Below are 11,453 nucleotides of genomic sequence, written 5' to 3'. Positions count from 1 at the left end.
TTTTTTTTTTTTTTTTGAGACGGAGTTTCACTCATGTTACCCAGGCTAGAGTACAATGGCGCGATCTCGGCTCACCGCAACCTCCGCCTCCTGGGTTCAGGCAATTCTCCTGCCTCAGCCTGCTGAGTAGCTGGGATTACAGGCACGCACCACCATGCCCAGCTAATTTTTTGTATTTTTTTTAGTAGAGACGGGGTTTCACCATGTTGACCAGGATGGTCTCGATCTCTTGACCTGGTGATCCACCCGCCTTGGCCTCCCAAAGTGCTGGGATTACAGGCTTGAGCCACCACGCCCGGCCAAGAAGAGCTTTTCAAGTTGAAAAAGGTAAGGTGGACACTAGAGGAGCAGAGTGGAGGCCAGGGGGCTGAAGCATGGAGTGTAAGCAAGAGAGGATACAGAAGACCTATGTTTGCAGAGGAATTAGGGGCTTGATTGTGAAAAGACACAATAAGAACCATTATAGGAGGTTAAACAGAGAATGGATGTAATCTGATTTATTTTAAAAGATCACTGTTGCCACAATTTGGAGAATAGAAAAATTAATAATGAAAGCAGAGATTGCAATTATAAAGTTCTTGCAGTATTTTAGAAAAGATCAGAAGATAACTTACAATTAGGGAAGTGGTAGTTCAGAGTTAGAACCAATAGTACCTAAGGGTCAATTGGGCATCAATCAGGGATGGTGGTGTGGAACAGGGAGGAATCAAGCGTGTGTGTGTGTGTGTGTGTGTGTGTGTGTGTGTGTGTGTACGCACACACACACACACATATACACATAATGTACCTATCTATATATATATACAATAGATACACATATGTTTTTTAACTAACTGGCAAAGCCATTTTTTTTAACAGGTAGAGGAATAGATCAATAGAGGTAATAATCAGCTATGGTTGTACGTTTCAACCCAATTAGGAATCTAAGAGAAGATGTCAGGCAGTTGAACACCTGAGTCTAATGTTCAGAACAAGGAGATAGGTCTGACCTCAGAGTGAGACTTGGAACATGGGAGCACAACAATGCCATCTACAGCCACAGGAAAGAAAGGGACAACTAGGAAGAAGATGTCAACAGTAAAGAGGAGAGAAAGCTAAATTTTCAATCAGAAGTAGCAGAAGGATGCAAATCAGAGACTGAGTTTGAGCACATAATAATGTAGGGGGAAAAGCCTGAAACTATTAGATCCAGGAATCCAGGAGGGAAGTTTCTGGAAGAACAGCATTACCAAATAGGCTAAACACAGAATTTCCTATTGAAATAGGCAACTCTGAAGTGGTTGGTGACCTTGGAAAGAATAAAGTTAGTGGAAAGGAGAATAAAATCAAATATGTGTAGTTTGATCGATGAATTGGACAAATGGAGTTGAAAACAGTAAGTCAGGCAACTAAATCAAGAATTTTTGCTGTGGAAAGTAATAAAATATAGGCCAATAACTAGAGGAAATATGGGGTGAGGGAAGGGATTTTTAACATAGAAATAATGGAGAATATCTGTATGCTCTTGAGGGTAGATTTGATAGCACAGTTTAGTTCTTTTGTATGAGTAGGAATGGTGGAGAAAATAAATAGATTTGCTTCAGGAAATGTGAGTAAGTTTCCCTGTAGTCATTTTTCTCAGTGAACAATAAGGTCTGGTGTGCACCAGCTAAGAATTAAAGGAAAAGGAGAGGTAAATATAAAGTAAGAGAAAAACCTGGGTAACAGTTAGCTGGGGGTAGGATGGGAAAAGGGATGTCCTCACCAGGAGCAAAGAGCGGATGTTTCTGATGTCTTCTAATGTTATAATGAGCGTGTTATTTTTCAAGGCATGAAAGATGAGTTCACCAAGTAGTATGACTGACATATTTTAAAAGGTTTAGGAAAATAAAGCCTCATGTTAATTTTAGAATTAGCTTTCTAACAATTGTTAGAATCCAGTTGATTCTGTTTCCATTTACCTTGGTTTTTTGTTCTATTTTTAGTTATCTGTGAAGCACTTGATTACCTGCACTTACTGATATCTAGTCAGACTAAATATCTAAATGTCTCCAATAAAAAGAGGTATTTAGGCCGGGCGCGGTGGTTTACGCCTGTAATCCCGGCACTTTGGGAGGCCGAGGTGGGCGGATCACGAGGTCAAGAGATAGAGACCATCCTGGCCAACATGGTGAAACCCCATTTCTACTAAAAATACAAAAATTAGCTGGGTGTGGTGGCACGCGCCTGTGGTCCCAGCTACTCGGGAGGCTGAGGTGGAAATATCGCTTAAACCCAGGAGGCGGAGGTTGCAGTGAGCCAGAATTGCGCCACTGCACTCCAGCCTGGCAACAGCGCAAGACTCCGTCTCAAAAAAAAAGAGGTATTCAGAGTTCTTCAGATGTAATGAGACCAATTCCTAGCCTATAAATTTAGATGTTATATTACTGCAGGATTCTACAACGTATTTTCCACAAAGATTTTTCAAAATATACACATACGCACTCACACAGAAATTTCAAGATTCAAATAACTGAATAAGACCTCAAAAGATCTTAAAAAACACAAAACACAAAAACATGGATTTAGTAATTATAAGATTATGCAAATGAATAACCTAGTTTGTACTAAAGCAATATCTAATGCTTTGCTAAATATATCGGATGATTACAAAGTGAACCATGTGACAAATTTGAAATAGTCTTTTTCAATGTTAAAATGCCAGATTGCCTTAGTTTATCTGTTGTATCTATACATTTTCAACTGGTGTATTATATGAGCTGGGATTTAAATGTATGTAGTGTAAATGACAACATAGTTTTCTCATGAGTAATAAATCAATATAAAATGCAAATATATTAATTTTTAATTTCATCCGTGTGCTAAATTCCAGTGGATTTATTGTTTAGTTGAATTATACATTATGTTTGCTGGGTAAATGGAATTATAAAATTGCCTTTCTCTATATTTCTTACTGGGGGCTTCATTGATTTGCCTTAATATCACAGATAACTAATATATAGTGAGTATTTTTTCTTTCTTGTTTATTAACTTGTTACTAGTCTATCATAACAAGGCAAATACAGAATATATTATCTTTTACTTAATATTTTTTCAAAACACCTAAAATAATTACATTCAGAGATTTCAATGAATTGAACTCCGTACATTTCATAAGAGAAATGCCTTTAAAAAGTGTATTAGTCAGAGTTTTCTAAAGAGACAGAACTAATAGGATAGATGAATAGATGAAGGGGAGTTTATTAGGAGAATTGACCCACAAGATTTGCCTTAGGTGAAGTCCCACAATAGGCTGTCTGCAAGCTGAGTCAGGAAGCCAGGCCGAGTCCTAAAACCTGGAAAATGGGGAAGCCGACAGTGCAGCCTTCAGTCTATGACTGAAGGCCCAAGAGCCCCTGGCAAGTCATTGGTGTAAGTCCAAGAGTCTAAAAGCTGAAGAACTTGGAGGCTGATGTTCAAGGGCAGGAAGCAACCAACGCAGGAGAACAATGGAGGCCAGAAGACTCAGCAAGTCTGCTCTTTTCAGGCCTGCTTTTACACTCGCAGCTGATTAGATGGTGCTCACCCAGAATGAGGATGGGTCTGCCTCTCCCAGTCCACTGAGTCAAATGTTCATCTCTTTTGGCAACACCCTCACAGACACCCCCAGGAACAATACTTTGCATCCTTTAATCCAATTAAGTTGACACTCAATATTAACCCTCACAGTGGTTATTTCAAGATGCTGTCTGTTCAATTTATGTCAATAGCTGACTTCTGTGGGCTTCAGACCTATGTGTCAATGTCTCCTGAATCTCTCCACTGGAAAACTGGTTTCTGGCCAAACTGTACCTCTTTTTGCCTCCTTTTAAATTTTCATCCGATGACAGTCAACACCTTCTACTAAACAACTAGTTCCACACATCAACATGTAAAACGTAGCATTGTCTACTTCATACCCTGTTGATTTTACTTAAAAATCATTAAACTCTATCTACATTTCTCTCTGACAACTACCATCTGTGCAGTTTTTGCTACTATTATGTTATGCCTAGCCTACCGAAATACAGGTTTGACCATTTATTTAAATCTCGATCTAGGAAATGTGTGAGTATGAAAGAGGCCTCCCCAGAAATTACGTATTTTTAAATATTTCTCTCTTTACATAAAATTATTATGCTGATACTGTAAAATAATTTCTAAAAATGAAAAGTGGCATGTGTTCATGTTCATAAAGCAAAAATTTTAACATTGATTTTATTGATTTATATTAATGTTAAAAATAGCAGAATAATTATTCTTGAAAACTATTCATATGTTCTCTTTCTTTCTTTTTCTTTCTTTCTTTCTTTTTTTCTTTTGAGATGGAGTTTTGCTCTTGTCGCACAGGCTGGAGTGCAATGGTGCAATCTTGGCTCACTGGAACCTCCACCTCCCGGGTTCAAGTGGCTCTCCTGCCTCAGTCTTCAGAGTACCTGGGATTACAGGTGCCTGCCATCATGCCTGGCTAATTTTTATATTTTTAATAGATATGTGGTTTCACCATGTTGGCCAGGCTGGTCTCCAATTCCTGACCTCAAGCAATCTGCCCACTTTGGCCTCCCAAAGTACTAGGATTACAGGCATGAGCCACTGCACCCTGCCAACTATTCATGTTCTTTAAGCAGTTTGTTATATGTTTCTATATATAATGCCACTGAGATTTTTCTTAATGATTTATGTTTTAATAGTTTATTTTCAGTTTTCATAAAATTGCCTATAATCTTCTTCAAAGTTGTATCTTACAGCTAATTAATTTGGAATTTTTGACAATTTAGGTTGAAGTTCTATATGGACCATTATATTTTGAGTTAAGCAACTATTCTCTTAGCCAGGCCTGGTGGCTCATGCCTATAATCCCAGCACTTTGGTAGGCTGAAGCGGGCGGATGGGAGTTCGAGACAATCCTGGCCAATAAGGGGAAACCCTGTCTCTACTAAAAATACGAAAATTAGCTGGGCATGGTGGTGCGTGCCTGTAATCCCAGCTACTCGGGAGGCTGAGGCAAGAGAATCGCTTGAACTCAGGAAGCAGAGGTTGCAGTGAGCCAAGATCTCACCACTGCATTCTAGTGGGTGACAAAGTGTGACTCTATCTCAAAAACAAACAAACAAACAAAAAACAACAAATATTCTCTTTTTAGATATAAGATGCCCAGTAAGACCTGAGCAAATTTTGCTAAACTGAGGCTATTTTTTTTTTTGTCGTTCAAATGTACAAATATTTCAGCCTAGATATTTTGGCAGGCTTTATCTTATTGTCTGCATTTAAAAAATCTTTCTTTGATATGTATTTCATAAGAAAATAACTTGTCAAATAAGTGTTCTTTTTTTATGTTTCACCAAGTTTAAATCTATAGGTGTTTGATTCAATTTTAGTAGAAATTATAAATTAATGTTAAAAAGATCTACACCAAAAGTTCATCCCACAAATTTAAGTATTTAAAAAACAATTATAGTATTCCAAAATTATGTACATCATTCCTGCTCTGATTTCTTAATTTATTCAGTCTTTACCTTGCTTATGCAGATACATTTCTGTTTTAAGCCTTGTTTTCCATTTTCTTTTCTATAAGCCTAAGAAGTTGCAGTTTTTTTTATTGCTCTATTTGCAGAACATTTTAATTAAAGATTTCCAAATTTAATTTTAAACAAAATGAGCCAAAATTTAGAGGCTTTGCCTTTTTTTTTTTTTTTTTAAAGAAGTTCAATTCACTGTAGGCCTTTTAGGTTGTTATACAAACTAATTCTTCCAAGTCTCAAATATTTCTTAAACTCCTATTGATGATGAGGAGCAAAGAGAAAAAGCATGTACTGCCACGCTGAAGTATGTTATAACTTATTTAAGATCAGTTTTATCACAAGAATTTTGTACTTTACCTACTTTGTAAACATATAAAAATGTGTAAGTTTTGACACCTACATTCTCTGTTAATTATAGAACATTGTACTTTTTCAGTTTGCAATTAATTATGTGTCTACTACAACTACTTCCAAATACATTATATGTGTGTGTTTTTTTTTCCTTTGAGACAGAGTTTCGCTCTTGTTGCCCAGGCTGGCCCGCAATGGCACAATCTTGGCTCACTGCAACCTCCGCCCCCCAGGTTCAAGCAATTCTCCTGCCTCAGCCTCCCAAAGTGCTGGAATTACAGGCATGAGCCACAGCACCTGGCCCCAAATACAGTATTTGTCTGTTTTTGAGCTCATTGTTGCCAGAGGAATTTGTAGACTGAACTAGATTAGCTCAAGTCTTTGCATCCTTCTTTGTATCCATACCCTTGGCATCCTAAGCAGATTGTACTTCCCCATCCCTTGGTTTATTTTGGCCAGTGTCATATAGACAGATGTGACAGTGTGCTATTAATATTTCTGAGCCTAGGCTTGAAGTCTTCAGTAATTGTGCTTGCTCTCTTAAGCCTTTGCTATCACCATGAGAAGAACAGGTCCTGGTCTAGAGCACTGGTACCATGAGAAGAATGATAAACACATGGACTATCATGTCAGCTGAATGGAGCTCAGATCAACGGACTCAGCTGCTACAGTCTGATGCAAAGCCTACCCATATATTTAAATTCACTTACTTCTCACTACCACCCAAGCCCTTACTCTTGTCCTCCTCTGAGCTACCATCATCTCACTCTTAATTATTGATTCAGATATTAGCTGGTCATCACATTGCCACGAAGGTAAATGTTTTAAACTGTTGAATTTGGGGGTGATTTATTATGGAGCATTAGTGTTAATGTGGCATGGCCAGTTAATACAATAGGTTTCTTAGCTGCAACATTGTGTTTGCCACAAACCTGGCTCCACCAAAATTTATACTCGTATTATCACTGTAAAAATGAACCTTTAAAAACTGTATCTTAATGTATCTAAATGTACCTTAAATGTTGGGCTTTTAAACTGACTTTACATTTATGTCATGTTGTAAATGGCAAATATTCACCTTCTCTAAAATTTTTTATTGATTTGATTTTGATTTCATGAATTGGCTGGAAAAAAATTCTTAAGCATTATTGGATTCAACTAACATAATTTCTTTGAAGCATATAATTACACTTACATGAAACTGGTGTCAGAGCTATTTGCTTTGCTTTCTATATATGCCTAAAAATTGGGATTGAAAATAAATTATTTAGAAGAACACTGTTGTAAATAAAAACTCATGCTTTTAAAAATGGAATGTAACAGCCGCAGGTATTAAATTGTTGTCTTTGAAAACATTCTTCTTAAAATAATGATTGACTTTTAAAAAGATATTGATGATTTCTCAGTGATTTGTGTTTTCTGGTTTTCTAATGACTACTGATTTTACTGTGGTCCCTACAGCGAATGCTAATCATTGATAGACTTTTTTTGTGCAAATTTATATTACTCACATGTTTTAAAAGTGGAAATGGATGTTCAGTAGAAATTGTGTGTGTGTGTGTTCTGTTGCCCAGGCTGGAGTGAAATGGCATAAGCGTGGCTCATGGCAGCCTTGAGCTCCTGGGAGTTCAAGTGATCCTCCTGCCTCAGCCTCCTGAGTAGCTGGAACTACAGGTAACCAGTACTAAATTTTTTATTAAACATGTTGTCTCAGTCTATTTGTGTTGCTATAAAGGAATACCCGAGATTGCATAATCTATAAAGAAAAGAAATCTATTTGGCTCATAGTTCTGCAGGCTGTACAAGAAGCCTGACACCAGCATCTGCTTCTGATGAGGGCCTCAGATGGCTTGCAGTCACACTAAAAACAGAGCGGTGCTGCTGGGTAGAGATCCCATGGCAAGAGAGGAAGCAATGGCAAGGAGGTACCAGGCTCTTTTTAACAACCAGCTTTCCTGGGAACTAATAGAGTGAGAACTCATTTATTACCATGATGAGCACAACAAGCCATTCATAATGGATCTGCCCTCAAGACCCAAACATCTTTCACTAGGCCCCGCTTCCATCATTGTGAGTTAAATTTCCACATAAGGTTTGGAGAGTCAAATATCTAAGCTATAATACTTGCTTTTTATGTTTTGAGTTCATTGCTACCAAAATCTATTGCAAACTAAAAAAGCTTTACCAAACAATAAAATAAAATTATAGAGTTACAATAAATGACAAAACTATTGCAGCAAGAGATTATAAAGTAGTCTCTACATCATATAGTAGAAATATCATGTATAGCTAGCCTTTCATTTGCCATATTTCCTATTCATCCTGCTGACTGTTGACTGGTATCTTCATGCATCATCTGGACTGTGGCATTTGCTATGACAGAGCTGGCCAGTTTCCAAGTGTCCGGTAGAGGCTGTGGCTTCAAAACTTCTCCCATCACCACCTGAAACTGCAAAGAGTTGACTGTCCTAGCCACTCATTTCCAAGTGTGGTTGGTTTTCTCAGTGAGCATGCTATATGCTGTCTGGAAGGAAGATGCTGGTTTTACTAAATATGGAAAGATTCTAGAAAAGATAGGTAGTTATTGCATATTGTTTTAAAGATATAACCATATGCCTTACAGAAGCTGAGAATATAAAGAGTAGATCTAATAAACTCATCTCTGATTATTTTAATGCAAATATGAATACAAATACTTTGATAAAAATAAAAAATCCTGGACAAATTCTAAACAGGAGTAAATGAAGTTTGTCCAAGCCAAATTTGTACTCAAGGTCACTTGTGTACACACACACACACACACACACACACACACAGTGGCAATTGGGTCCTAATTGGCCTCCTTTAATCCATTCTTGCTTTCATTTCAAGCATTTTTTCCTAAAGAAAGAAACGACAAGAATCAGAGGGCAAATAGTAACAAAATATCTCTATAACTGATGAAGAGGTGCCCTGAACTCACGAAAACCAGCATCTTTTCTGTGGGTTTAGTATAATCTTAGGCAAAAAGCTATGTATTGGTTTTTCACTAGCCATTATAATCATTCATCTAATGTTTTGGTTTCACAGTAACTTTCTGATTACAACATTGTTTCTGACATATATTTACTCCAGCAAGAGAATGTGCTGATTAGCAAATATGAGTATGCTTTCTTCTTGATAATGCAATTTTTATTTTAAAATAACAAATTGGCTCTCTGGATTAATAAATAGCCAAAAATATTTTGAATATATCTTCCCTTGGGATATTGCCTTCTATCTTTTCCTGTTACAGTATATTCTAGAAAGAATAGTCTTTGTCTCTGATTTCTCACAAATTCATTTATTCAAAGAATGTTTATAGAGAACTCAATATCTGATGGTAGGAAAACTTCCAGCACATAAGTTTAGACAATTGTTGAAATAGGACCAAGTCCTGTGTACTTTCCACTGAATTACAGCTACTTTAGATTTGGAAATCTTTTCAACTCATGCAAAGAAAGTGAATGGAGTACTCAATCACTTCATTATTTAGGGATTTTTGCCTTTGATTCAGTGACATATCGAATATTATTGAAACTGTGATTTAAAATGCTGAAAAAATTAACCAGAAAACATATTGCTAATATCATTTCATATCTTTTTCTATTTTCAAAACAATTTTCCAAATTGCAGTGCTTTATAATAAAGTCTCTTATTTCTTACAAAATTCTGCACTGTGCCTGTTCATTTAACTGACTCAGTCAAAGGCCAAATTGCAACATATGGATTCTAAAAAGAATTTAAGATGTGAAAAAGTAAAGTTGAATATGATTTGGGATACCTTTCCTTGAAATTTATTTATTTTCTACACCACCTGAGACCTTTAAACCTTCCAATATACTAGGTTTTAAATTCCTTGCTCTGCTCTGCTCAAGTTCTTAACGTGCACACAAATCACCTGTGCTGGGGATCTTGTTCAAATGTAAACCACAATTCAGCAAGGCTGAGGTGGGGCCTGAGATTCTGTATTTCTGGCAAGCTCCCAGAAGTGGTAGATACTGCTGATTCAGAGAACATATTTGAACAAGAAGGCTCTAGAAGACAAACCAAAATGCTAATAATTTGGAATGTTTTATGAATGTATCAAAACATACAAATTTTGATAAATACTCTTGGTAACATATATTGATGTGCTCTTAGGAGTAATCAGTGGGTCCAGCATTGCCCAAGAATGCAGGACCACCAAAATGAGCTTTCTGTTTTAAAAACTGAGCGTATACCCAAATTATTACAAACCAGTAAGTTAATAATTTTATGTGCATTATTATCAAGTATTTAGGTATGTACAACTGTGTTAATCAACATAAGTGACACATTTATGGCTTGTTTAGGTTTCTTGGCTATGAACACAAAACTCAGTTTGCATACCATGTTTATGAAACTACTTTTAAACATGGAAAGTAGTTAAGAATTCAACAACAATAACATTATTGATGTCCAATGTGTATGTACTCTTGTATGGTTACAAACTATGTAATATATTATGATAAATATTTGTTACTTTCCACTTGGTTTTATAATTACATACTTAAAAGGAAATTTCTATTGTGTAACATTTTAAAAATAACTTGTTACAGTTTTTCTTTTTAAAGAAAAACAATACATCTAGTATAAAATCAAAATTATAAAATATGAATGTAATGTTTTATTATCAATTAATATGTTGAATGAAGTATATAAGATCTTTCAGCCCACATACTGCTTCTTCCACCTCCCAGTAAACATCGAAATGCCTTGATATTACCCTGCTATTTTAAGAAAATGGGCACTTAAAATACTCAGTTCTTCTATTTCAACGGTAATCAGAATGCTCAATTTCTATTTGATTTTTGAGTTAAAGAAGTCTTATTTGTGTAAGTACAATAAAAGTCCTTAAGTGTGACTAGAATCATTTCCATAATTTTATATTTTTCATCTTTCCTTAACATTCTTGATCCTGACATTGTGCTACAATTTGCAGAACTAAAATGCATTCAGAAATAATCACTGGTAGAAAAAATAAAAACCAAGAAGACAGATACCACTTTTTTTTTTTTTCTTTTTTGAGATAGAGTCACTCTGTCATTGAGGCTGGAGTACAGTGGCGTGATCTTGGCTCACCGCAACCTCCACCTTTCAGGTTCAGACAATTCTCCTGCCTCAGCCTCCTGAATAGCTGGGATTACAGGTACCTGCCACCATGCCCAGTTAATTTTTTAGTTTTTAGTAGGAACAAAGTTTCACCAGATTGGCCAGGCTGGTCTCAAACTCTTGACCCCAGGTGATCCACTTACCTTGTCCTCCCAAAGTGCTGGGATAACAGGTGTGAGCCACCACACCCAGCCAAATACCGCATTTAATGAAACTCTGCTGTTTCATATTAACCCAATGGACAGGAAGAAAAGCATCACAAAGTAGTTCAGCATAATGATAGGATTGATCAACTTGCTAGAAATAGACAAGAGTTGTCATTCAAGTTTGGATTGGCTCATATCAATTACTGTGTGATATCACTTGGAAACAGAGCCAGCTACAAGTAGCTATGTGCCTAAGCTGAATACAAAAATTGTACCTGTGCCATTA

At 36.5% G+C, this 11,453-nt stretch overlaps 1 pseudogene; it reads left to right on the top strand.

The window, feature by feature from the left end:
• The window catches only part of LOC116549895, a 23,129-nt pseudogene that overhangs the window by 412 nt on the left and 11,264 nt on the right, over positions 1-11,453 (top strand).

The sequence above is a fragment of the Sapajus apella genome, unplaced genomic scaffold (genome assembly GCF_009761245.1).
Source record: "Sapajus apella isolate SASKATOON/1434 unplaced genomic scaffold, GSC_monkey_1.0 scaffold7, whole genome shotgun sequence".
Classification (NCBI taxonomy): domain Eukaryota; kingdom Metazoa; phylum Chordata; class Mammalia; order Primates; family Cebidae; genus Sapajus; species Sapajus apella.
Note: the sequence above shows the minus strand (reverse complement) of the source record. Positions and strands in the feature narration are given on the sequence as shown.